The 27,524-nt window shown below is 40.2% G+C and overlaps 1 protein-coding gene across 21 annotated transcripts in view; it reads right to left on the bottom strand.

The window, feature by feature from the left end:
• PIK3R1 (phosphoinositide-3-kinase regulatory subunit 1) overlaps positions 1-27,524 on the bottom strand; it is a 959,753-nt gene that overhangs the window by 142,354 nt on the left and 789,875 nt on the right. For all 21 annotated transcript variants that reach the window (XM_079916424.1, XM_079916400.1, XM_079916404.1 and 18 more), the window contains one exon: positions 25,740-25,840. The gene's annotated coding sequence lies outside the window, so the exon portion shown is untranslated. The remainder of the gene's footprint in view (positions 1-25,739; positions 25,841-27,524) is intronic.

Genomic DNA, 27,524 nt, shown 5'->3' with positions numbered 1-27,524 from the left:
TGCAGCATGTGGGATCTTCTCGGGTCAGGGATCGAACCCGTGTCCCCTTCATTGGCAGGCAGATTCTTAACCACTGCACCACCAGGGAAGCCCCATAGTTTTTTTTTTTTAATTGAGGTATATTTGATTTACAATATTGTATTAGTTTCAGGTATACAACATAGTGATTCACAATTTTTATAGATTATACTCCATTTAAAATTATTATAAAATATTGACTATATTCCCTGTGCTGTGCAATATATCCTTGTAGCTTATTTATTTTATACATAGTAGTTGTACCTCTTAATCTCCTATCCCTGTCTTGCCCCTTTCCCCTTCCTTCTCCCCAGTGGTAACCACCAGTTTGTTCTCTATATCAGTGAGTCAGTTTCTATTTTCTTACATTCATTCGTGTGTTTTAATTTTTAGATTGATTCCACACATAAGTGATATCATACAGTATTTGTCTTTCTCTGTCTGGCTTATTTCACTAAGCATAATATCCTCCAGGTCCATCCATGTTGTTGCAAATGGCAAATTTTCATTCTTTTTTATGGCTGAGTAGTGTTCCATTGTGTGTGTGTGTGTGTGTGTGTGTGTGTGTGTGTGTGTACCACATCTTTATCCATTCATCCATTGATGGACACTTAGGTTGCTTCCATATCTTGGCTATTGTAAATAAAACTCTGCTATGAACATTGGGGTGCATGTATCTTTTTGAATTAGTGTTTTTGTTTTCTTCGGATGTATGCCCAGAGTGTTGCTTTTCCCTTGCTGTTTTTAATATTCTCTCTTTATCTTTAATTTTTGCCATCTTAATTACAATGTGTCCTGTTGGAGGTTCTCCTTGGGTGGATCCTGTTTGGTACTCGCTGTGTTTCCTGTACCTGGATGTTTGTTTCCTTTGCTGCCCAGGTTAGGGAATTTTCAATAGTATGTCTTCAAATAAATATGTTCTCTGCCTCTTTCTCTCTCTCCTTTTGGGACCCCTATAATGCAAATGTTAGTATCCTTGATGTTTTCCCAGAGGTCTCAAACTGTCCTCATTTCTTTTTATTCTTTTTTCTGTTCAGCTTCAGTGATTTCCACTACTCTGTCTTCCAGCTTGCTGACCTGTTTCTCTGTATCATTTAATCTACTATTGGTTCCTTCTAGTGTATTTTTCATTTCAGTTGCTGCATTCTTCATCTGTTTGGTTCTTCCTGATATTTTCTAACTCTTCGTTAATAACTTTTTGCTCCATTCATCCATTCTTCTCCTGAGTCCTTTGATCATCTTTACAATCATGAACTTGAACTGAACTCTTTCTTGGGGAGATTGCCTATCTCTACTTAGTTCTTCACCTGGGGCTTTATCTTGTTCCTTCATTTGGAACATATTCCTCTGTTGCCTCATTTTACCTAACTTGCTGATTTTGTTTCGATGTATCTGGTAGGTTAGTTATGTTTCCCAGCCTTGGAAAAGTGGCATTTTATAGGAGATGCCCTATGCATCCCAGCAGCACACTCACCTACGGTCACCAGAATTATATGCTCTAGGGGTGCCGCCTATGTGGGCTGCAAGGTCCTTCTGTTGTGTGGGCTGACTACTGGGGGTTGTCTTGTAGGCGTGGCTGGCCGCTGGCCTGGTTGGTTAGCGGGTTACCTGCCTCGTGTGGAGGCTGTTGGCCACTGGTTGGCAGGGCTGGGTCAAGATGCGGCTGGCTGCGGAAAGCCAACGGGTCCCAGGGCTAGTCCTGGCTCACTGGTGGGCAGAGCTGGGTTCTGGGGTGGGTGTTTGCAGGGCCAGGGTTTTTGTGCCTAGTGTCAGCCTGCTGGTGGGTGGAGCTAGATCCTGACATGGCTGGCTGTGGGTTCCTAGGTGTTCCAAAGCTAATGCTGGCCTGCTGGTGAGTGGGGCTGGATCTTAGCTGGCTATTAATGTAACTGAGGGCAACATAGGTTGGCTGTTGTAATTCTTGTTTTTCTAAAATACGTAGCTATGTATCACATTGTTCCGAAACCGGCTGACTGGCATTCTCTCCCACCAGCGATGCTGCTATGTAGTTCTATTATCAGCATTTCTTAGTCATTTTCCAATTTTTGATTTCCTTTGCATTCCAAGGGTCGTTTACAAAAGGATTTTTCAATTTTAAGACACAGGCTTTTTTGTTTTGTTTTATTCCCTAGTTTTTAACATTAAAAGTTAGTTTTATTTTTTGCTGGACACCTGAACCTAGCACAACATTGTAAGTCAACTACACTTCCATTTTAAAAAAACGTTAATGTATTTTGATAAGGTAACTTAAAAAAAAAGGTGGAGAAACTCGTTTATATTTCTCCTAAGCCAATACACCCCTGGAAAAAGAAAGAAAAGGGTGTGTGTGTGGGGTGGAAGTGGGTAATGTTGGGGGGGAAGGGAGGCAGCATCAACTCCTTGTCCAGAATCCCTTCCTGAGCTCCCTTCCCCACCCCCTGAGGAAAATGTCAAGAGGGAAGGGAGGTATAAAGGGGGGACTCGCGGAAGGTGATGCTGCAGCAACTGTGGATTTAGAGGCCGACCAGGTAAGGCTTTTGCATGGCAGGAACCAAGCCTCATAAGAGACAGGCTTAGTACTGTTTAGCTAATTACTGGGCTTTCATGTTATCAAGTGGGGTATTAGGGCAGAGGGCTAGAGCTGAATAGCTCCATGAGAAGAAATTTGTAGAGATGTTGTGAGGAAAGAGAACTAGAAGTAGCAGCTGCAAGAAGAGAAACCCTTCAGGGGAGAACCAAGATATGTACTGATGGTTGTGCTAAGAGTTCTACTCTGTGGTGAACAATTCCTGCCTCCCCTCAAAACTTTTAGTAAAAGATCTGTTTTTCATCATTGTAGTATGAGGTTGTATCTTTTGGAGGGAATTATTGAATGGCTGAATGGATTTCAAGTTGCATAAGGGGAAAAGCAGAGGTTGTCAGCCACAGGCTACTGTACCTGGGTTATACTTTTAAGGCCTTGATGTAAAATATACGGACCCCTCATCAAGTCATGAAAAAAAGGACACTGTTGGAGGGCTACAAGACTCTGAATCTAGTTTTGGTTTTCCCACTTTCTGTGGGATCTGGAGGAAATTACTGACACTACTAGGTCTCAGTTCTTCTGGGAAAAAATAGCAACTCACCCTCTTTCTCCTTCCAGAGTATTGCAAGGGTTAAGAGCTCTGGATAGGGTCAAAGCACCTGGGTTTGCCTCTGATGCCATCATTTAATTTGACCTTGGACAAGGTACCTAATCCGTTTAAGAATTGGATTCCTCCAGCGTTAAATGATAATAAAATGTTGTCTGCTTCAAAGAGTTGTGACGATTGAGATAATCCAGAATAGTTGTTTATCAGTGTGCCTGATACAGAGTAAGTCCCCAACAACTGGTGTCTGAAACAAGCAAAGAGGCAAATGAAGGAATAAATGAACAAGACCACAAAGAGCTCTAGTCCAGCCTGAGCAGGGCTTAGCTTTGTACTTGTGGGTAGTTCTTTAACTGCTCTTGTCTTCTGCTTCCCCATTAAACTATTATTCAAAGGTGTTCTGATAGGCACCCAAGTCACAACACATCTGGTCCTCAGTTTCTGCACTGGCTCAATGATAGGGTCAACTAGATGGTTTTTAAATCCCTTCCATCTCCGACCTTCCATGAGATCATTGTAGTTGTTACCGTCAACAACTGTGACCCTGGGCTCAGTCATATATATTTTTCTCCTAATTATTCATCCTCCAGGCCATCAAAAAACCCACCGCCAGTCCACTCTTAGATATAGTGCAATATCCACACTGCTCAGATAGTCAAACAGAAACATATGCAAACACTTTCAATCACCTGTATTTATTCCAAGTTTCCTTTTGACTTGATACCACTGCTGTCATTAGACAGGTGCCCTAAATGGGCACCCAGTTGACCCCTAAAATCCACAACCACTGAAAAAAAGGATAACATACACTTGCAAATAAGTCAGGGTAGATGATATTTAAAGTCATTATATGTCCTTTCTTGAATTAGGAAGGAAAGTCATGTACAAACAAAGCTTTGATGCCGGACAGACCTGAATTTGAAGGCTGGTTGCCCTCTACCAGCTGTGTGACCTCAGAATAGTTACTTACTCTCTAAACTTTAATTTCTTCATCTGTATAATGGGACTAGTGATAGCCCAGCATACTGTTGAGAAAATTAAATAATGATGTAATGGTACTCTATATGTTCCTTCTTTCTCTTTTGTACGGGAAGATGAGATTTACAAGATATCTGTATCCCAGTGAACCATGATCTTGGACCTTGAGTTTTTGATCTAGTGCTACAACTGAACAGCAACACTATCTTTGATGCTACTCAAAAAAGTTTTTTTTAATTGGGAAAAAAGTACGTCAGTGAATGAGACCTCTAGAGGTTAACTCATTGCAAGGTTATTCAGCATTTAAAAATTCTGAGACCTGTGCTAAATTTCTAACTGTGTAATCACGTGAAGGGGGAGTGGCTGTGAGGAAGTGGCTATGTGTCTTGGGGAGAGGATTGGGGCGGATGATGAAACTCTGAGGACCTGTCCACCTGCTGGCATGAAGGATACGGTGAGGGAGTTTCATGTAGAGAGGAAAAAGGAGAAGGTAAGAATAAAAGAAGGCAAAATGTTGATAAACTGGAAAATAAGCCTTGTTTTCTGTTCTTTTTGCTCTATCTAACTGGTGGTAGATTTTCTAACAAACAATAGAATCTCTCAAATAGTAGGAGAAGCTCTTGTCAGGTCTGGTGACATGAACGAGAAAAGCAAAACTGAATAACTGAAAAACTGAATATCCAAATGCTGATTAACCAAGAGTTGGCTCTACAAAAGAATGAAAACATCTGCTGGCTTCTTTGAAGGAAAAAAAAAATCCCTTTGGGTTTTTCCTGTAACAAATCCTGTTCTCAATTTTCTCTTTGGGAGGGATCCAGGAAAAAAATGACCTCTCCCATTCTAGTAATGAATTTCTATTCCCTTTTGAACTTTAAATATGTTAATTTAATCCCCAGATGGTCACCAAAAAATATGTATTGTCAAATCACAGATCTTGACACACCACTTCAGGGCTCACCCCTACACTGTTACTCCAATTTCCCTGGTTCTGGTTCTAAACAGAGAGCTCATCAAGGGGAAAGATGCCCAGCCCAGCCCAGGCCTGTACCACCAGTGTTTACAAGAAGTTTGCCTTTTTGTCATGATGTCCCTTCACTGAGCTGAAGCATCCACGAGCCTCCAACAATTTCAAAGACTGGCTAAGAACTGTCAGCAGAATGGGATCAAAACCATGCTACTCCTCATTTCTGGACTTGAAATCGGCAGCATTCAGAACACATTATCCTACAATATAGTAAATACTGCCCAGCTGGAATCTTACTTATTTAATTTATATTTGTAAAATAATTCAAGTACTTGCCTTCATTAAAAAACTGGGGACTTCCCTGGTGGCACAGTGGTTAAGAAGCTGCCTGCCAATGCAGGGGACATGGGTTCAAGCCCTGGTCGGGGAAGATCCCACTTGCCGCCACAACTATTGAGCCTGTGTTCTAGAGCCCACGAGCCACAACTACAGAGCCCATGTGCCATGACTACTGAAGCCTGCATGCCTGGAGCCCTTGCTCTGCAGCAAGAGAAGCCACCGCATTGAGAAGCACTTGCACCTGCAATGAAGAGTAGCCCCTACTTGCTGCAACTAGAGAAAGACCATGCGCAGCCACGAAGACCCAGTGCAGCCAAAAATAAATAAATTTATATAAAAAATACATACGGTATGTTAATCTGAAGATCAAAAAGCATTTTATGAACGTAAGTCCGTGGGTGGTCAGATGGCCTTGTGCTTCTGGTAATACTGACACTTGTTACCTCTCAGTGTCTAGTTAGTCAGAAGTAGATTCCTTAGAAGGTGGGGCATCATCATTCTAATCTGGAATTCTTTGGCATTTATTAAGTACAGGGGCCTGTACTAGAGGCTGGGAATCTAGAAGCTTTAGGAGAAAGCTTGCCCGTGTCCTCTGGGAACTTCCCCTTCCCTCAGCGGTGTCTAGACCTACTCTTGTGGTCACGCTGAATCTCCCAACTTATGCAAGTGGGCCAAAGCTACACATACAGAAAGCATTATGTGAATATTTGAGCATTAATACAAGCATTTGTAAAAGCCATGTACAGACATCTAAAGATTTATCAGAACCACTGGCAAGCTATTAACTCAATGAACTTTTTTTGAAGAAGGGCTATATATGCTCAGAACTGGAAGAGGATGCTCAGATGATGAGCCACAGACCTCCTTCCAAGGAACCAATAGTAGAGGAGAGCAAATAAGAAATGTACACAGCCCCATAACATGAGGAAGTGATTAAGGTCCCTGAACTAGGTAATCCCCATCATTTAGGCCACTTCTTTTTTCTTTCTTTTTCTTATCTTTTATTTATTTATTTAACATCTTTATTGGAATATAATTGTTTACAATGGTGTGTTAGTTTCTGCTCTATAACAAAGTGAATCAGCTATACATATACATGTATACCCATATCTCCTCCCTCTTGTGTCTCCCTCCCACCCTCCCTATCCCACCCCTCTAGGTGGTCACAGAGCACCGAGCTGATCTCCCTATGCTATGTGGCTGCTTCTCACTAGCTATTTTATATTTGGTAGTATTTATAAGTCCATGCCACTCTCTCACTTCTTCCCAGCTTCCCCTTCCCCGTGTCCTCAAGTCCATTCTCTACGTCTGAGTCTTTATTCCTGTCCTGCCCCTAGGTTCTTCATAACCATTTTTTTTTTTTAGATTCCATATATATGTGTTAGCATACAGTATTTGTTTTTCTCTTTCTGACTTACTTCACTCTGTATGACAGACTCTAGATCCATCCACCTCACTACAAATAACTCAATTTCATTTCTTTTTATGGCTGAGTAATATTCCATTGTATATATGTGTCACATCTTCTTTACCCATTCTTCTGTCGATGGACACTTAGGTTGCTTCCATGTCCTGGCTATTGTAAATAGAGCTGCAATGAACATTGTGGTACATGACCACAATGAATTATGGTTTTTAAATTATGGTTTTCTCAGGGTATATGCCCAGTAGTGGGATTGCTGGGTCATATGGTAGTTCTAATTTTAGATTTTTAAGGAACCTCCATATTGTTCTTCATAGTGGCTGTATCAATTTACATTCCCATCAACAGTGCAAGAGGGTTCCCTTTTCTCCACACCCTCGCTAGCATTTATTGTTTCTGGATTTTTTGATGATGGCCATTCTGACTGGTGTGAGGTGATACCACATTGTAATTTTGATTTGCATTTCTCTAATGATTAGTGATGTTGAGCATCCTTTCATGTGTTTGTTGGCAATCTGTATGTCTTCTTTGGAGACATGTCTATTCAGGTCTTCTGCCCATTTTTGGACTGGGTTGTTTTTTTGATATTGAGCTGCCTGAGCTGCTGGTAAATTTTGCAGATTAATCCTTTGTCAGTTGCTTAATTTGCAAATATTTTCTCCCATTCTGAGGGCTGTCTTTTTGTCTTGTTTATGGTTTCCTTTACGGTGCAAAAGCTTTGAAGTTTCATTAGGTCCCATGTGTTTATTTTTGTTTTTATTTCCATTTCTCTAGGAGGTGGGTCAAAAAGAATCTTGCTGTGATTTATGTCATAGAGTGTTCTGCCTATGTTTTCCTCTAAGAGTTTGATAGTGTCTGGCCTTACATTTAGGTCTTTAATCCATTTTGAGTTTATTTTTGTGTATGGTGTTAGGGAGTGTTCTAATTTCATTCTTTTACACGTAGCTGTCTAGTTTTCCCAGCTCCACTTATTGAAGAGGGTGTCTTTTCTCCATTGTATATTCTTGACTCCTTTATCAAAAATAAGGTGACCACCATATGTGTGTGGGTTTATCTCTGGGCTTTCTATCCTGTTCCATTGATCTATATTTTTGTTTTTGTGCCAGTACCATACTGTCTTGATTACTGTAGCTTTGTAGTATAGTCTGAAGTCAGGGAGCCTCATTCCTCCATCTCCGTGTTTCTTTCTCAAGATTGTTTTGGCTATTCGGGGTCTTTTGTGTTTCCACACAAATTGTGAAATTTTTTGTTCTGGTTCTGTGAAAAATGCCTTTGGTAGTTTGATAGGGATTGCATTGAATCTGTAGATTGCTTTGGGTAGGAGAGTCATTTTCACAATCTTGATTCTTTCAATCCAAAGACATGGCATGTCTCTCCATCTATTTGTATCATCTTTAATTTCTTTCATCAGTGTCTTATAGTTTTCTGCATACAGGTCTTTTGTCTCCCTAGGTAGGTTTATCCTAGGTATTTTATTCTTTTTGTTGCAATGGTAAATGGGAGTGTTTCCTTAATTTCTCTTTCATATTTTTCATCATTAGTGTATAGGAATGCAACAGATTTCTGTGCATTAATTTTGTATCCTGCAACTTTACCAAATTCATTGGTTAGCTCAAGTAGTTTTCTGGTAGCATCTTTAGGATTCTCTATGTATAGTATCATGTCATCTGCAAACAGTGACAGCTTTACTTCTTTTCTGATTTGGATTCCTTTTCTTTCTTTTTCTTCTCTGATTGCTGTGGTTAAAACTTCCAAAACCATGTTGAATAAGAGTGATAAGAGTGGGCAACCTTGTCTTGTTCTTGATCTTAGTGGAAATGGTTTCAGTTTTGCACCACTGAGAATGATGTTGGCTGTCGGTTTGTTATATATGGCCTTTATTATGTTGAGGTAAGTTCCCTCTATGCCTACTTTCTGGAGGGTTTTTATCATAAACCAGTGTTGAATTTTGTCAAAAGCTTTTTCTGCATCTATTGAGCTGATCATATGGTTTTTTTCCTTCAATTTGTTAATATGGTGTATCACGTTGATTGATTTGTGTATATTGAAGAATCTTTGCATCTCTGGGATAAATCCCACTTGATCATGGTGTATGATCCTTTTAATGTGCTGTTGGAGTCTGTTTGTTAGTATTTTGTTGAGGATTTTTGCATCTATCTTCTTCAGTGATATTGGCCTGTAGTTTTCTTTCTTTGTGACATCTTTGTCTGGTTTTGGTATCAGAGTGATGGTGTAGGCCACTTCTTATATCCCATGACGACTTATATTTTGTCCTTCTCACTGGCTTTCTACCTATTTTGTTATTTTCCTGTTTCACAAGTCTTAGAAGCAGCCCATAACAGGAAGGCATACAAGAAAATAGTGAGACACTATTACTAGGGGGAAAAAAAAAGCATGGCCATCGTCATAAATGTCTTCAAATGCTGCTGGTCCACTCTTTCCACAAACTGGCCTTGAGAGTCTTGTGTCCTTAATACTTCATGTTCTTTCCATATCAGCCACCTATTCCCATTGACAGATATACCCTGGATCTTACCACCTAGAACTCTCCTTAAGCTCAAACTTATCAATCATGAACCAACTTCTAACCTTTTTGCTCTCTTCGTCCCATATTCCCCTTTTGCTTACATTCAATCTCATCCCCTTACTTTCAACACACTAGTTCTTCAATATTCCTTTCTCTCCCCATTGATTATCCCCACATGTGGCTTTGCTTCCTTCCTAATCCAAACCAGACACACAAACGCATCACTTTCACCACTTTCTGCTGTATGTGTCTGCCCCATCCCCAAAACTGGATCAACCAAATTATCTGCTATCTCCTATTTTTATCTGTCACTCAACTGCTTATTGCTGCCCCTATACATACAGGGTCTCCAAACTCACTGCTCCTTGGTGTCCTCTGTATCCTTTAAAAAAATTTCCCTTCTCTGAGCCCTCTTCTCATCTCCACTAGGACCAGAATTTCACTACTCTCTTCCAGGTATCTTCCTCATCTCTTCTGTCTCCTTATTTCATAGAAAAAATTAAAACCATCATGTATGACAGCCCTAAAACCCAAGGGCTCATTTTAATGAACTATCTACCTCCTCACTGCCCCCACTTCCTTACCTTCAGCTGCAGTAGAAGAGGTGTCCCTCTCTGAACAAAGTTGATGCCTCTGCGCTGCTGGAGCAGCTTTCACAGGAGGAGAGTTGAGGAGAAATACATTTTCCAAGTGTCAGCTACAATCTATGCTTCTGCAACATCTCTAAGACCACTGCTTAAAGAACTATGTCCCAACATTATTTTCATAATTGGATCTCACAACTACATCTAGGCTCTTCATACTTATTATCAGCAAATTAGAAGGCAAGTGATAAGAAAGTCTGTGATGAAATACAAATACGCTAAGTTCTTGAATACGCTATTCCAGATTCTAGTTTGGATACTTCATTGCTAACCTACCCAAGATTTATACCTTTTTTTTGTAATTTTTTGGTTTGTTTCCTGTTAGTCATTATCAAACCAGGACTTGAGAGCAAGGTCCACTTTTATCCACACATGGGAACATCAGGACCAGTTTCAGCTCTGTCAAGAGTAAGTTGATAGGAAAGGGGAAGGAAAAGCACTCATGGAAGTTAGTAATAAAGGAACTTCAGAAGATCCTCAACAGGAGAAACCTATCCCTAGGAAGTCCTTCATGCCAAATCAATTGATTTCAACAGTAGTAAACTATATTTATAAATGGGTCTGGGCAGGAGTTGTGCAGTGTAATTACTAAGTCTTCCCCAGAGGAATGGTCTTTGGAGAAATAGCACTCCAAGTCAAATAAGTTTTTAGGTAAAACCCCAGCCTGACCATTGCTGAGCCTGGCCTTCAGCACTCTGTAGAGGATTCCCCCAGTCATCAGATACATAAAATCTATTCAGTTTAAAATTTTATCAAGCTACATCATCCTTCTAAACCATTGAGGCATCCCTGGGAGATGACCTACCTCCCTTGACTAAGATCCTCCTGCAAATCTGCTGATATAGCTCTTCCTCATCCAGAAAGAACTGAAACCTTGAGAAAGAGGACTTTAATACTTAGAATCCATGCCCTGGATTTTTGCTAAATCTTTTATGAGAAACTCTCACAGATAGAAGCAGTGTAGCATGATCCAGGCTAAGGAGACAGGTAATCCTGAGTTTGAATCAAACTTTAGATAAGATACTTCTTTAAATCTTGGTTTTCTCATTTGTAAACTGGGGACAATAACAGTATCTACTTAAAGAGTGGTTCCAAGGGTGAATCACGAAGCCCTTAGCTTTGCAGATAAAAGAAAGTGTTATCTATAATTTATAATGATTATTTTTGTCATTACATCTAAGACTCCATCAGCCCCAATTTTAGAAAGAATCTTTGCCATTGGGAAACGTGTTCAAGGGTCACACCTGAGTCTGAGGGAATAAAAAGAAACTGTAGCTGCTAGCTGAATACATTTGATTTGAAATTCTCAGGCCAAGTCACTTCAGCCAAGACAGAACATGAGCAGCCAGTTCTTTGTGGTAGGAAAATCTGAAGACTCCCTGGACCTGGTTACCCACAGAGGAGCTGGGCTCACAGGAAAGGCTACAGCTGAAAAAATTATAGCTGGAGAGAGCAAAGCTAGACTTGGACGAGTGTAGAACAACCCAATATAAAGCTTTAGGAGGGAAAGGATTTGGGATTAAACAAGCTGTTGTGTTAATTTAAATGAAAAAGGCAGATTATGAGTCGAAATATGCCCCTCCACCCAATAAAGTGCCGTCAGCCTGAACATCCTCTACAGTTGTATGTGGTAGTGCTACTACAGACAGATAGTGATGTGCACAGAGCTATGTCTGTACTTATAAACCTATCTATAGCTATAATCTATTAGCTAGATCTAGATCTAGAGTCTATATCTCTGTCTATAGCTATATAGAATACAAAGGCTATTCACCAAAGTGTTTACATCAGTTATCTCTGGATGTGCAGGATTACTGATGTTAAGAAATGTTATATATATATATTTTTTTGCTGTGTTTTCTGATGAGCATATGCTGCATCTGTAACAAGACAATCACAGAATATTAATTTTAAAAAAAGATATCAGAGGGCATCAACTTCTCCTCACCTTCTGTGAAAGGAGATGACGTTGGAGACGTGGACTGAGGGAAAATCCTGCCGACGAGGAGAAGTCAGATTGGGACAGACTGTGGACAGAAGGTTTAAGGAAAATCCCTTGAATCTGCTCATGTTTTCCCTACTTAGCTTTTGTCCATGGAATTTTATCTGTTTTTGTATTAAAGTAAAACCAAAAGTATTTTGGTCTGGCCTCCTTGTTCACCTCTTGACTCTTCCCATCGTAAAGTCCTCTGTTCACATGTTTCCCTAAAGCCGGAGGATTAGAGATAGTGGCTTTTAGATGATGTCTCTTAAAAAGAGACTAGATTCAGACACCTAAGAAACTTAAATTTTCCAATGTACACGGTTAAGGTCACTATTATCCCAGTAGTGAATTGTAGGCCTTGTCTCTTGTATCTCCTGGGTTAATATTTCAGCAGAGATTCGGTTCTTGGAAGCCACAGAAAACCTATTACAGGAAGGAGGAGTAAGAGGTGAAGATATGGAGAGAAATGAGATTTTCATGCCTGTGTGGGCTGTGGACCCTTGACTCAGAATGAAGAGAGGTTCTAGGCTCTCACTGGAGATGGGACCAACAGGTATGATGAAAAGAGAAGGAAGCCAAGGGTTTCACTGTACTTCTCGTCCTTGGGTGTTTATCTGAGGGCTGTCCTTCAATCATCCTCTGGTGCCAACACAAATCTCCCTACCACAGCTTGGCTTTGCCTTCCACATCCAAACCTTTACCCTCAGTGGACACCGACACTTTGTATCTCACTGGTATCTCAAATTCAAGACAACTGAAACTGAGTTATTTATCTTTCGGTATGGATCTGTTTCCTCTCCCATGTTTCTTGTCTTGGGACAATGGCATTCAGTCATCAGGATCCACCCAGTCATCAGGATCACTGGAATCATGTTTGAGTCCCCCGTCTTTCATTTTCCAATAGTACAACCAACAGTATCATCAACCAATAGTACATTCAAGCTTGTAAATTTCACTACACTTTTCTCCTATCTCTCTATTCTTGCCTCTACTGCCTTGGCTCACGTCCTCATCATTTTTTTTTTTTTAAACCAAATCCTGTTCTTTTAATCATTTTTTTTTTAGATGTTGGGGGCAGGAGTTTATTAATTAATTAATTTATTTTTGCTGTGTTGGGTCTTTGTTTCTATGTGAGGGCTTTCTCTAGTTGTGGCAAGCGGGGGCCACTCTTCATTGCGGTGCGCGGGCCTCTCACTATCACAGCCTCTCTTGTTGCGGAGCACAGGCTCCAGATGCGCAGGCTCAGTAGTTGTGGCTCACGGGCCTAGTTGCTCCGTGGCATGTGGGATCCTCCCAGACCAGGGCTCGAACCCGTGTCCCCTGCATTAGCAGGCAGATTCCCAACCACTGCGCCACCAGGGAAGCCCATGTCCTCATTATTTTTTTTTTCAGACCACTTCTAGGCCTGACCAATCTGGCTTCAATCTGTTTTAATTCTACTCAAGTCTTTTCAATCACATTCAAACTAAACATCACTGCACACCTAATCAGTACTCAGCAAGTGCTAGATGCTGAGTATACAAAGCTTATAAAAATAGATAATAGCTAATAATCATTACTCCTTACTCTGTAGCAGATGTATCCTTTATGTGTCTAATACAGTTTAATCCTCACAATACCTACTACAATAGTAGGTACTACTGTTATATCTGTTCTACAGATAAGTAAGCCTAGGATTACAGAGTTTAGATTAAATTGCTGAAGGACACACAGCTAGTAACTGTTGGTGCTGGGGTGGGAGCCCAGTCTGACTTCAGAGACTGAGTTTTTGATCTCTAAGAAGAGAGGTCTCTGGCCGTAAGGGTCACAGACTAGTGGCAAAGGCAACCAATAATCAAACATATAAGTATTAACTGGTACATGGTCCTGTGGGAACATGAAGCAGAATGTGAGGTCAGAGGAGGCTTCTCAGAAGACATGATGTTTGACCCAAGCCTTCCACGATGAATAGTTCACCAGGGCACAGTAAGTACCATAGCTGACTCTTAATCAGCACTTACTGCATCCTAGGCACTGCTTTAGGTGCTTTGCACGTATTGACTAATTTTAATCTTTTAGGGTAAGAGGCACGGTCCCTATTGTACAAATGAGAAAACTTATCGCTTAACCTTCCCAATTTGAGTTCAAAGTCACACAATAAATGAATGGCAGAGCTGGGATTCAAAACCACATTTTTGTTCCAGAGTCAGTTCTGTCAACCATTACACTCTACTGCCTTTCTACCAAGTGTAGTGAGGACATTTCAAGCAGAGAAAATAGTGTAAAGGTATGACATATGGTGTGGGGTGAGTGGGGGCAATGATAGGAGATGAGCCCTGTTTTGGGTTGAATTGTGTCCCCCTAAAAATTCATATATTGAAATCTTAATCCTCAGTACCTAGGAATGTAACTGTATTTGGAGTTAGGCTCATTAAAGAGGTGATTCAATTCAATGAGGTCATCAGGGTGCGCCCTAATCCAATAGGACTCGTATCCTTATAAAAAGAGATTAGGACACAGGGAGAAGATGGCCATCTACAAGCTAAGGAGCAGGCCTGGAACAGATCCCTCCCTTTAGGCCCTCAGAGGAAACCACTTCTGGAGATACCTTGACCTCTTAGACTTGTAGCCTCCAGAACTGTGAGACAATAAACTTCTGTTGTTTTAGGCTCTCACTTTGTGGTACTTTGTTATAGGAGCCCTGAAAACTAATACAAGCCCTTAGGAGTAGGTAGGGCCAGATCCTAGAGGCACTAGGAATGGACTGGTGAGTGTTCAATCATATTATCCAGCTGAGTCATACGATCTGACTAGCGTTTTATAAAGCTCGCTCTGATGGCTCTGTGAAGAGTAAGACTCGAGGCTTGGTGGGGCTCACGTGGAGGGGCAGGCAGGGAATTATGACGGTCTCATCCAAGTCAGGAATGAGGTGCAGGAGATGGATGCCAAAACCACCAGGAGGAGGACAGCCACTCGCTTCCCCTCCCCACTCCCAGCACCAGCATCTGAAGCCATCTCAAGTTTCCCACCTGCCCCTGAATAGGCCACGTGCCCACTCCCTCTTGTGTCTCTGTATCTTTGTACATGATGCTCTGACTCTTTCACGTTTAATGATGCTGCAAGACCCAGCTCCAGGGGAATCTCCTCTAAGAAACTACCTCCAGATCGGTCGACACTCTTTCTTCTTTGCTTCCATAGCCCTTCCACAGCACATCTCTATCATGATCCTCACCTCCTGTTCTGTGATGATTTGTTCCCTGCCTGTCTCTTCTATTAGATGGTAAACTCCCTGAGAGAAGGTCTAGCCCACTGACTAGTGAATGGAAATGCACAAAAGATGTGGAGTGAACGAACAAAACAAAGCCTTTAAAAAGGTACAAAGGACCATAGAAATCTAAGGGAGAAGTGGCTTCTGGTTCCACATGGTTTGTATGAAAGTACATCATAAATCAGGCGTTTGGGAAGATATGGATTCCAGAAACATGACACATGTACCTGTCTGACAGCCTTGCCCTTTCTCCTTCTGGATAGAAAGAAACACTATGAAAAAATAAAATATACCTGATGATCTAGTGGGCTTTAGGGGAAACCACGTTGGGAACAGCACAGGGGATTCCAAGTGCTTGCTTACTTAAGAAAGGGTGATAAATGGGTTGAATAATCCCAATACTCAGTGGCCTCTAATAGATGTCTTTTTAATTTTTTTCCCTTGGGTAATTTTCTATGTCAGGTTTGGTTTTTAAACTCACATTTAGTTAAGTATCTAGAATTTAGAAAATGACTATTGCCTCAGTAGTCTTCAGATCCATCAAAATGTCTTGGTTATAGCTCTCATTTTTAACTTAGAGGCAAAGAATCAAGAACAGTTATCATTAGGCAGAATTCAGATGTGATGACACTCATTCCTGTACTGTCTTCTGAGGTATAGACCATGAGCGGCCCCAGTGTCTGGTTTTCAATGTATCTCTCTCCTGAATGATATTTTTCTCTGAAGTTTAATTTTCTCTGTGGGATATATGAGCATTCTTATTTTAGGGCTGATGTCATGAAATCTAGAGTTTCAATGGCGGAGGTGATTTTTAACTTTCGGCACACATTCTTGATGCAGCAGACATCCTCAGAGGTACCTTTGGATATCAGATGATGGGGGTGATGCTTATAGAAGCCCTGTTTAGAAAGATGACGTTACTGACCCTGTATTAATTTCCTAGTGCTGTGGTAACAAACTATCACAAATTTGCTGGCTTAAAACAGCTGAAAGTTATTCTCACAGTTCTGGAGACTAGAAGTAAAAAAGGAAGGTGTCAGCAGGGCCGTGCTCCACCTGAGGACTCCAGGGGAGATTCTGTTCGTTGCCTCTTCTAGCTTCTGGTGGCTTTAGATTTTCCATGGCTTGTGCCTGCATGACTCCAATCTCTGCCTCCATCTTTACCTCGTCTTCTCTTCTTCAAATCTGTCCTATCTTCTCTTGTAAGGACCTTGTCATTGGATTTAGAACCCACCTGGATAATTCAGTGATCTCATCTTAAGATCCCTAACTTAATTACATCTGCGAAAACCTTTTTTTTTTTTTTTTTTTTCAAAATAAGATGACGTTCACAGGTTCTGGGGGGATAGAACATGGACATATCCTTTTGGGTGCCACTACTGACTCACCACAGGACCCAGAGTCAAGAAGTCCTGAAGGTAACAAAGTTGCTTTCTCAGTAGTGGTGATGGATTTATACAGGTATACATATAAGCTTTTGCCTCCTTCACCCTGAATGTAAAATGAATGCACACCAACTAGCCTAACTTAGAGGTTGAAGCAGGGATTGCAAACTGGTGAACCAAATGTCAGCTCTAGTCAAGAGATGTGTTCTGATTGCCCTCCATGGTGCTTTAACATTTTTGAATTAGTTGAGTATATGAAAAATTGGAATATTTTTACATAAAAATTGGAATATTTTTACATAAAAGTCCCAGGTTTCTGGCTTTTCTTATAAGTCAGATCTAACAACACTGGGCTCATATCTCCTCTCAGTAACCAGGCTGGAATCGGGATAGGAGCTGCCCCTTTAGATGGGGTCTGAATTCTCCACGTTGCCACAGTCCTCACCACTCCCTGTTATTTACCCCAGGGCCACTTTACTCATGGGAATTAGTTGTTTTGTTCCTGAGTTTTTGAGTTGGCAATCCTTGCCCATGGGCATGTTATCAAGGACAGCTGAGCACTCTGGCGGAAACTCAAGCAATGACCCTGATTTGCTCTAACCATGGAGCTAAACTGCAAATTGTTGTCAAAGAGTTTGTGCAGACAAAGATAATGAGCCATTTTAGATTCACCCTGTGCTTCCACTGGCAGCCAAGACTCATAATCCAAAGATGTACAGCCTGTTACTATGATATAGAGCCTACATTTTAATAGTCTAACTACTTTCAGGCCCAGCCTCGTGTAAACATGATTTATAATCTTGAATTTTGCAGGACCAACTTAACTCCAGAAGACTTGCTTGTTGCTTTGTGTATGGACCAAAGGTTTTATCTGTTTTATAACACCCTTCATATAATATGATGAATATTTTCCTGCTCCTGGTAAAATTTGTTTGTTGAACTTATATACAAAGAGCTTACGTGAGCTAAATCTCCTAGCATCTCATTACCCAAAACCTTTCTCTGAGGACACACAAGACAAAAAGTAAAAAGGAAACTCTCTTTTCAGCAGGAGTGGTTTTAACAGATATCTACTGCTTTTGCTTCGACTCCTGAGTCCAGATCATAAAGAGTTGGGAATAGCCTTGAAATACAGAGATATAGAGACTTTCAACATGCAAGACTCATCTATTATTTGCAATTAGAATGACAGTTGGCGGTGAATAATTAAGCAAACACTGACCTTGCTAGTGTTCCTACAGAGGTATTTTCTCTGAAATTAACTGTTCTTGCCCAGATTTCCCCATGCCATTCTCAATAATAATAATAATAATAATAGGCATGATTTCTGTCTGTAGCAGGGAGATATATTTTCATGTGTACTATTCTCATGAACAAAATCAAATTTCCTTTATACATTTCTTCCTTCTTTAAATATATTCCAATATAATTAATTCAGGATTATTTTTTTTAAAATCACATACATGCTTTCTAGTGGGTCAGACCTGTGACATCTTTATTCATTAGCAATGAATACCAAATTGATTTAATTTAGCAGAGCCAGTCTAGGTTAAGTGACTTACTAAGTGGCAAATCGAGCACTCAGGGTATACATAAAGCCATCACTTTTAAAAAATCCCACCAAAGTAGATTCCACAGAAGTAGAGATGTGAATAGCAACAGACTGGATTATAATCTATTAACAAGCCACCCGCTTTAGTGTGCCAATGAAGAGAAGTTCTTTTTAGTATATGACACAGAAAGAGACCTTCACTTTAAGAATGATTAAATAGCATGTCTTAAGAGAAACATCTCACTGTGTACCTCATGAATGACGCAATAAGAAGCTTAGCTGCCCACTTAGGTAATCCAACAGAGCAATTCTACCCGTTTCACTGAAAATATTTTGGAAGAAATTCTTCTGTCTAATGGAAGTAAGACAAACTTACTTCTGATCTTTTGCTTGAAATGTGAAGGAGCCGCATGGTAGAGGGTGGTCGCTGACTCTCAGGGACGGCCACCAGATTTTTCTCTGTGAATGATGCTTATTGAAGATCATGGTGTGAATTGAGCAATGCGGCAGGCCCAAGAAGAGGAATGCTGATTAGCAAGACATGCAGGCTGTAACTTCCCCATCCTTGACATCTGTCACTGGTTTCTCTGAATAATGAATTCCGTTCTTATGTATTACTTTGCAATAGTTATAGAGTCAGAAGTGTAATTAGTGATGATAAATAGCTATACGTGAGGATACTGCAGTTCAATCCATCTTCATTTTTCAAATTGTTGCTTCTTTATAGAGAAAATAGGCATGGCCATTAACGCTGGCAAGGCAAGCCTGACTAAGCAGAGATTGACAATGAAATGATTTACAAAACGTGTATTCCATTGCACATGGGCCGCAAAGCTTGTAGTTACTTTTTCATTCGTTTTCCCTAGTAACAAAATAATCTTGAGCCATTAGCTCTTGTGTTCGAAAATTGTCCTCCCCAAGAACACAAGACTTTAACCTCCAAATAAGTTAGTTGGTTTTCTTTTTTTTAATGTTTATTTATTTATTTTCTTATTAGTCATCCATTTTATACACATCAGTATATACATGTCAACCCCAATCTCCCAAATCATCACACCACCACCCACACCCCCCGCCGCTTTCCCCCCTTGGTGTCCATACATTTGTTCTCTACATCCGTGTAGTTGGTTTTCTAAATGTCTTTGTTAGTAACTTTTTGTCATTCTTTAAGCTACAATAACTTCAGTACTAAGATCATCATTGATATAGTAAGTATGTAAAAATTATCTAATGAATACCTGCTACCGTAGAGAGCTCAGGGAAAAGAGGACAAACTAATAGGACATGATCTCAGCCCCAGGTAGCTTGGGATCCACTGAAGGCGGTGACATGCACCAAGAGAAGCGTTTAAATAGCAATATTAGAGAGACGACAGAGCAGAAGGACCGTCACAAACAATGAATGTCAGGATAAGCTGGGGTGGGTGGGGTGTGAAATGCCAGTATAATGCACAGAAATGGAGAAGGCATCTTAAGGAAGTGGGATACAGGTCCAAGAAATTTAGCTATAAAACAGCTGGATTTGATGAACAGCATAGTGACAGAGTGTATGGCCTCTGCAAAGCAGTCCCCCTGGGGAAGTAATTGAACATCTCCATCCACCAGTTTCATCGTATGTAAAATGGGCATAATAATAGTCACTATCTCACAGGGTTGTTCTGAAGACTGAATGAGACAGCAAACAGAGCGTGATTAGCGTGACTGGCCTGGTGTCTGTGCCACCCTGGCAATTATTATGTTCCTAATTATATTCTCCCCAGTTTTAACAATAGTTCCAAAATTGGAACTATTTCCAATTTCCTCAATTTCTAAAGTAATTTATGATACATACTGTAGATAAGTGTCATGAAATATAATTACACATGTTGACTTTGTTTCCTCCATTGTAGCCTAAAATGCCTTTTTGAACCCTTTTATGCTTCTTGTCGCCATGAATTTTTATATGTTAAACTCCTAGAAGGGCCTTCTTATGCAACATTACTAGACAAATAAAGCTTTTTAATTCGGGTGCATACGTGATTTGACAGCTACAGAGTTTGGCCTGGCCCCAGGTTTGCAGATTGATAAATTAACAACCTCTCAGCTTGTCTGCGTGCGTGTGTGTGTGCGTGTGTGTGTGTGTGTGTCTTTGCTGTTTCTTTTTCCTGAGATTTGAAGACCCATGATATGAGCAATTTTCCGAACTTATGGCATCCTTCTGGCACAAATCACTGTCCCCAGAGGCTAGTAACTGGCTTCGGTTGCTATGTGAAGAATCCTTTAACACCACCAGACATCTTGCCCAGCTAGGCACTCCCTCTCATGTCTTCCCCCACGACCCTGGTGGGTTCAGCCAGGTGGGTAGTTTGAGCCCTGGGGGGTGGGGTGGAACTTTGTAGGAACCTGGAAGCAGTGAACTTGAAGTGAAATGGGGGCACCTAGATGAACAGGAGGGTGGTTTTGTGACCTTCCTGGCACCTCCCGATCTCTTTGAACTATTTTAGCCCCTTCTTGCATAGGCATCCTCTCCCTACTGCCCACCCCTCCTTCCCGGGGACCTATGGGCCCTCGACAGGATTCTGCCAAGATTACAACACTGCTCGGTAGACATACTGACTGGGGTTGCCTCGCCAGCTCAAGTCAGGTGCCAGCAAACCTGCCAGATGAGGCCTCCTTTCCTGCTTCCCAAACTTTCCTGCTTCTAAGCCTTAACTGGGACACCTGCAAAAAATGCAGATTCTGATTTCGTGGTTCTGTGGTAGAGTCGAAGTGTCTTTTTCATACAGCCCACGTGATCCTTATGATCTGGCAAATCTGGGAAACACTGATGTAGCCTTCATGGGGCACCCATCGCAGCCTGACATTGGATCCTCGCATGTAAGAGGGGTGTGTGCGTGCTTGTGTGTGTGTGACCTTCCCTGATGTCAAACCACAGTTCTGACCACAGAGTCAGAGGCCTGGAAGTTTTTGAAGAAGCATCTAATGCCCAATCTAGTTTCCAGGCATGTAAACTTTGAGATGTAAAGTTCTTTAATCCTCACCTAAAAGTCTATAAAAAAGGAAAATTCCAAGTTCCAGCTGCTCTCTTTATTAAGCATCTAGACAATTTTGCATCAGTAGTGAAAACTTTCTAGAACCTGGCTAGGGAGAGAGGGAAAATTAAGTATTTGTTGAGAAAAACAGAATGAATAAATGCGATAGCTGTACTTTGAAAATTTACTAAGCCTGCTCAGGCCTCACTTCTGAAGACTCATAAACCTTTAGATTTAAAATTCTTTACTTTTAGATTTAAAATTCCATTGTTACTTGAAGAAAAAAGTATTATCCTTATGTATGTTCTAAAATTTTCATAGTAAAAAATACAAGGTGTATTATCTATAAATGACTTTTCTCATAATATTTTTCTGTTTGGTGCATTTAGGGATATGAAGATCTACAGAATAAAACCGTTCTCTTGAGCTGTATCAATTATATGACCCTCATCTCTCCTGCATATCTTCAGGAAAAGGAGACATTTTTTCCATCACTTGTACAGAATATCTAAATAGGTAGCGTTCATGCCCAGGAATAATACATTTTCTCCTCACTGATAGCAACTGGGCTGTGCCACTCTGTAAGTTAACTCCCAGTGTTCAGTTTTAAATGACATGAATTGTAGGATGGCAGGATTTTTTAAATTAAAAAATATTTATATTTGAAGGTCAGTAGACAATAGTGGTGTATCAGTAATAATTTCCTGATTTTAACCCTTGTACTGTGGTTATGCAAGATTGCTAACATTTATGGAATATGGGTGAAGGGTATATAGAAATTCTTTGTGCTATTCAAAAAAATTCTTGTGTGTCTAAAACTGTTTCAAAAATTAAAAGTTAAAAAATGAGTAATTTAAAATTTAGGTATAATATGATAAAAATTAGTGTATTTACCATGAATGTCAACATTCTGCCTTATTTGCCTCATTTTTTTTTTAAGGCAAAGCTTTAAAGAGACACTCTGCTTTTATATCACTTTGTTCTTCCACTAGCAGTGAGTGGAAGTGCTTAGTACTGTTAGACTTTCTAGTTATCTCCACTACAATATGTCAAGAATGTACCAAAATGTTCACTGCAGCTCTATTTACAATAGCCAGGAGATGGAAGCAACCTAAGTGTCCATCATCGGATGAATGGATAAAGAAGATGTGGCACATATATACAATGGAATATTACTCAGCCATAAAAAGAAATGAAATTGAACTATTTGTAATGAAGTGGATAGACCTAGAGTCTGTCATACAGAGTGAAGTAAGTCAGAAAGAGAGAGGCAAATACCGTATGCTAACATATATATGGAATTAAGAAAAAAAAATGTCATGAAGAACCTAGGGGTAAGACAGGAATAAAGACACAGACCTACTAGAGAATGGACTTGAGGATATGGGGAGGGGGAAGGGTAAGCTGTGACAAAGCGAGAGAAACGCATGGACATATATACACTACCAAATGTAAGGTAGGTAGCTAGTGGGAAGCAGCCGCATAGCACAGGGAGATCAGCTCGGTGGTTTGTGACCACCTAGAGGGGTGGGATAGGGAGGGTGGGAGGGAGGGAGACGCAAGAGGGAAGAGATATGGGAACATATGTATATATATAACTGATTCATTTTGTTGTAAAGCAGAAACTAACACACCATTGTAAAGCAATTATACTCCAATCAAGATGTTAAAAAAAAAAAAAGAATGTAGTTTGTTTCAATTCCCATCACCTCAAAGACTAGTGAGGTTGAACATCTTTTAATAGGCTTATTGGCCATCCAGGTTTTTCATTCTTTATACTGTTCTTATACTTTATAGAAGCTTTTGCATAATCTGGAGATAAGCCCTTGTTTGTAATATGCATGCAAATCTCTTTCCTCACTTTGTAGCTTGCTTTGTTTAGTATGTCTTTTGACTGGTATATTTTGCATTTTAACATAGTCACAACTTCCCATCTTTTTTGTTTTGTGCTTTTTGTATCTCAGATAAAAATTTTCCACCTTCCCAAATATCCTGATAGTTCTGATATTCTGTTCCAAAAGTTTTGCTTTTAACACTTAGGTTTTAATCTTTATGGAATTTATGTTTGTGACTGTTTTGAGACTCGGATCTATTTTTATCTACTTGCTCCAATTTAATGAATGATTTATCCTTTTCCAACTGATTTTTAATGCTACATTTTATAACAAGTTCTCTTATATGCTTGGATCTATTTTTTATTCTCTGTACTGTTCCTTAAATTATCTGTCTATTCCTGCACCAATACATCCCTTTAACTTTACCATAAGTTTAAAGTAAGTCTTATCAACTTGTAGGTAATGGTTTCCATTCTTTTTTCTTTGAAATTATTTGGCATTCTCAACTATTTAATCTTTCACATATATTTTGAATATGGTTGTCAAATGAAAAATATTTTAAGGTAGTTTCTTTTTTATTGGAATATTATTGCATTTATAGATAATTTTGGAGGAAATAACTATGACATGGTACCATCCTATCTATAAAGATGGCATAATTCTCCATTTATTGGGCCCTTCTTCAATGTTTTAACTTTCTCCATAACTGTCTTATAGATTGTTAGATTTCTGAATACCTTATTATTTTTTTTGCTTTTTATTTGCTTTTGCGAATGAGATTTTTTTCTATTTTGTTATTGATATCATGTAGGAACACTCTTGAGTTTGGGGCAGTAATTTTATTTTATACCTAGGAACCTTACTGAATTTTCTTATTAGAAATCTAGGTTCCCAACTCTTAATCCTCACTGGAAAAAAAATAAAATGAATGAACGAGTTGGAGTTGAAGATCACAGGAGGATTTTTTGGAGACAACTAGGGATGCGCCATGAGTCGTTCCCACCAAATGGAAAGAGATGGGTGGGAGCTACTTTCTCCTTCATCTCCAGCAAGATATTCGGGATTTAAAGAAACTAAAGAAATGTGTCCTCTACAGCCTATGGTTCTAGGTGAACTAGGGCTCCTGACTTCCTGTGGGAAATGCAAAGGGGATGGCTGAGCAAAGGAAAGGTGGCTGTACTAGTGGCTTGGACCATTAGAATTGGTCAGGGCAAATGATGCTGGAATGTTTCTTATGCATGAGATATAGTTCAATGGAGAACGTGCTTGTGTAGGGCCTTTACAAGTCTTGTTCGAGAGAACTGCCTCGATGGGTAAAGGACCACAAGAGAAGGAAACTGTCAGATATCCAGGGAGTAGAGGAAGGAGCTAATGATCAGTTGGACTCGCCACTCCAGGGAACTACAGGTGAGAAACCCCTGATAATGGGGGAGGGATTGCTAAAAACCAAAAATATGCCTCTGAGAGATAGCCTTAACCCCAAAACTAGAGGAAACTAAGATCACCTTATGTTATTCAGAGTGACTCTACAGGGGATGAGATGGCCCTAAATTTCATTCAAGGATAGGGAAACAACTAGAATAAATGTAAAAGGGCAGAGGGAAACAAAAAGAAAGTTGTTTTCTGATTACATCCCCTGAGTCCTGCTTGTTTGGTGTAATCGTGACATGATCTATGAGAGGTACTATATTGTATCTAACCTCTATATATATTGTAGAGGTTAGATACTGGGCGCTCTGGAGCCAGATTTTTGAATCCTAGCTTTGTCTTTACTGAATGTTTAACCTTTCTCTGCTTCAGTTTCCTCCTTTGTAAAGTATGACACTGTGCTGTTATGAGCATTAAATAAGTTAATATGTTTAAAGTCCCTCAAACAGTGCCTGCCATGTTGTAAGCAGGCATCAAATGTTAGCAAAGATGATTAAAATAACTGTGTTTATAGTTAATTGTAAAAATACTCAATTACTACATAAAGTTCATGTGTGAGAGACACAATACACTTACTGAAGGTATTTGAAAATTTGGAAACAGTTTAAACAGTGCAACTCAATTATTTTCAGTGTAATGGCTTATCTGTCTGAGGACAGACTTCAAGTCTTTGTTTTTTTTTTAAGATGAGAACACAGTGGTTTTTTTTTTTTTTTTAAAGTGTCAGGGAGTTTTAAAATTTTTTATTTATTTTTGGCTGTGTTGGGTCTTCGTTGCTGCTTTTGGGCTTCAGCAGTTGTGGCTCGCGGGCTCTAGAGCGCAGGCTCAGTAGTTGTGGCGCTCGGGCTTAGCTGCTCCGCGGCATGTGGGATCTTCCTGGACCAGGGCTCGAATACGCGTCCCTGGCATTGACAGGCAGATTCCTAACCACTGTGCTACCAGGGAAGTCCGAGAACACAGTTTTTTTTTCCTTCTAAATTGAAGGCTGAACCTTTTCACGAAGACGGCAGCGAAAGCGAAGAAGGAAGGTTGGCTATGTGACGCCCCTGCCCCTCCCAATGCTGAAACCAAAGCAAAGGCTTTGACGGCCAAGGTGGCAGCACTGAACACCACCCACAAGCACAAGAAAAAGAAGAGGCACACGTCACCCACCCATGGCAGGCCAAGATACTGCTGCGCCGAAGGCTGCCCAAACATCCTCGGAAGAGCGCTCGCAGGAGAGACACGCTTGACCACTACACTGTCATCACGTCCTGCCTGACCACCGAATCGACGAAGATAGAGACAGCACAACATACCTGTGTTCACTGTAGATGGAAGGCCAACGAGCACCAGCTCAGACAGGCTGTGAGGAAGCTCTATGACTCTGACGTGGCTGAGGTCAACGTCCTGATCAGGCCTGATGGAGAGAAAAAGGCTTATGTTCCACTGGTTCCCAACCATGATGCTTTGGTGTTGCCCACAAAATTGGGATCACCTAAACTGAGTTCAGCTGACTAATTCTACATATAAATGTTTCACCATAGAAAAGATAATAAAGGCTGACTGTACTTCTAATTGAATATCACTAGTATTGAAAATTTCACAAAACCATGCTGGGTGGGCTCTACAAAAATTCATGCTAGGTGACTTTAGGGGCTGAAGAGCTTTTTTTGTTTGTTTTTGGTTTTTGCTTGTTTGTTTGTTTTTCCTCACCTCTTGTCAATTCCCTATTGATTTCCTTTTGGACGGCTTCCGAACTCTCCATTCCCAAGCGTTCCATCCTATCCTCTATCTTGATCTCAAGACTACCCACTAACTCAGAGAAGATCATTTGGGAAGTGGTGCTCCAACTTCCTTTCTAACCCCCTATTCCTTCCCCTATTTGGTTTTGCTTTCCTAAAAAAAAGTTTCTTCTTTCTTTCCAAGGTGAACTTCTCAATCCAAGTTCTCATTTCTGTCCACTATTAGCTGCTCCATTAATTACCCTCTCTCAACTTCATGTTCAAATTTTCCTCCAATTTTTTTTATCTGCATGGTATCAGAGTTCCCACACTAAATCAAGAGGAAGAAAAATATTAACAGAAGCTGAAATTCCTCATAACGAACCAAAATATCTCCAATCCAAAGGTGAATAAATAACACTATTTAATCAATCATAGGGTTGGAGGCTGGAGGTGGGAAGAGGTAAAGGGGGTGGAGAGACATATCCATAACACAAAATAAACTTCAATAAAAAATAATAATAACTTGGTTTCTTGTGCCCCCAGACAACTGCTGATTTGCTATCACTTTAGATGAGTTCATCTTTTCTATAATTTTATATAAATGGAATAATACAATAGGTCCTTTTTTTATCTGGATTTTTTCACTCAGACTAATTATTTTGAGATTCATAAGTTTTTTTATATACATAGCTCATTCCTTTTTATTGCTGAGTAGTATTCCATCATAAGGATGGAACATAATTGTTTTTATCTGTTCACCTGTTGGGCACTTGGGTTTCTTTTGGAAGTGTTCTATTATAAATAGCTGCTAAGGAACACTTTTATACAAGTCACTTATGGACCTACACTGTCATTTTCCTTGGGTAAATATGTATGTGAGGAATGGCTGAGTTCGTATGGTAGGAGTCTGTTTAACTTTTTTTTAAGCAAAGGACAAACTGTTTTCCAAAGTGGTGTACCTCTCCGAACATTTTAAACATTTCCAACATCCATTTTTTGGGGGGGTAAATTATATGAATGGAAAATATGCGGAATTAAATAGTGTGACTAGTATAAGATAAGGTTTCTAAAGAAAAATCACGTCTAGTCAGCTATGTTTTTGGTCAAGTCCTAGGAATATGATCCTCCGCGTCTGCTTTGAGGAACAACACGCTTCGAGTATTCAACAACCTGAGCACATGTGTCAAACAGAAATGCATTCACCGAGCAAATAGCAGCTGTTCTTGGAAGGGTGGCTGATGAACCGGCAGGGCTTCGGCAGCACTGGAGGCTAAGCAGGGTGGCCTTGTTCCAGGAGCCTAACTCTCTCACTCGGTTTAATGGTTTTGGCAACATGTGCTACTTATGTCGTCCTTATTTTGATGAAGCTTCCAGTTT

Source organism: Stenella coeruleoalba (genome assembly GCF_951394435.1).
Source record: "Stenella coeruleoalba genome assembly, chromosome: 3".
NCBI classification, from domain to species: domain Eukaryota; kingdom Metazoa; phylum Chordata; class Mammalia; order Artiodactyla; family Delphinidae; genus Stenella; species Stenella coeruleoalba.
Note: the sequence above shows the minus strand (reverse complement) of the source record. Positions and strands in the feature narration are given on the sequence as shown.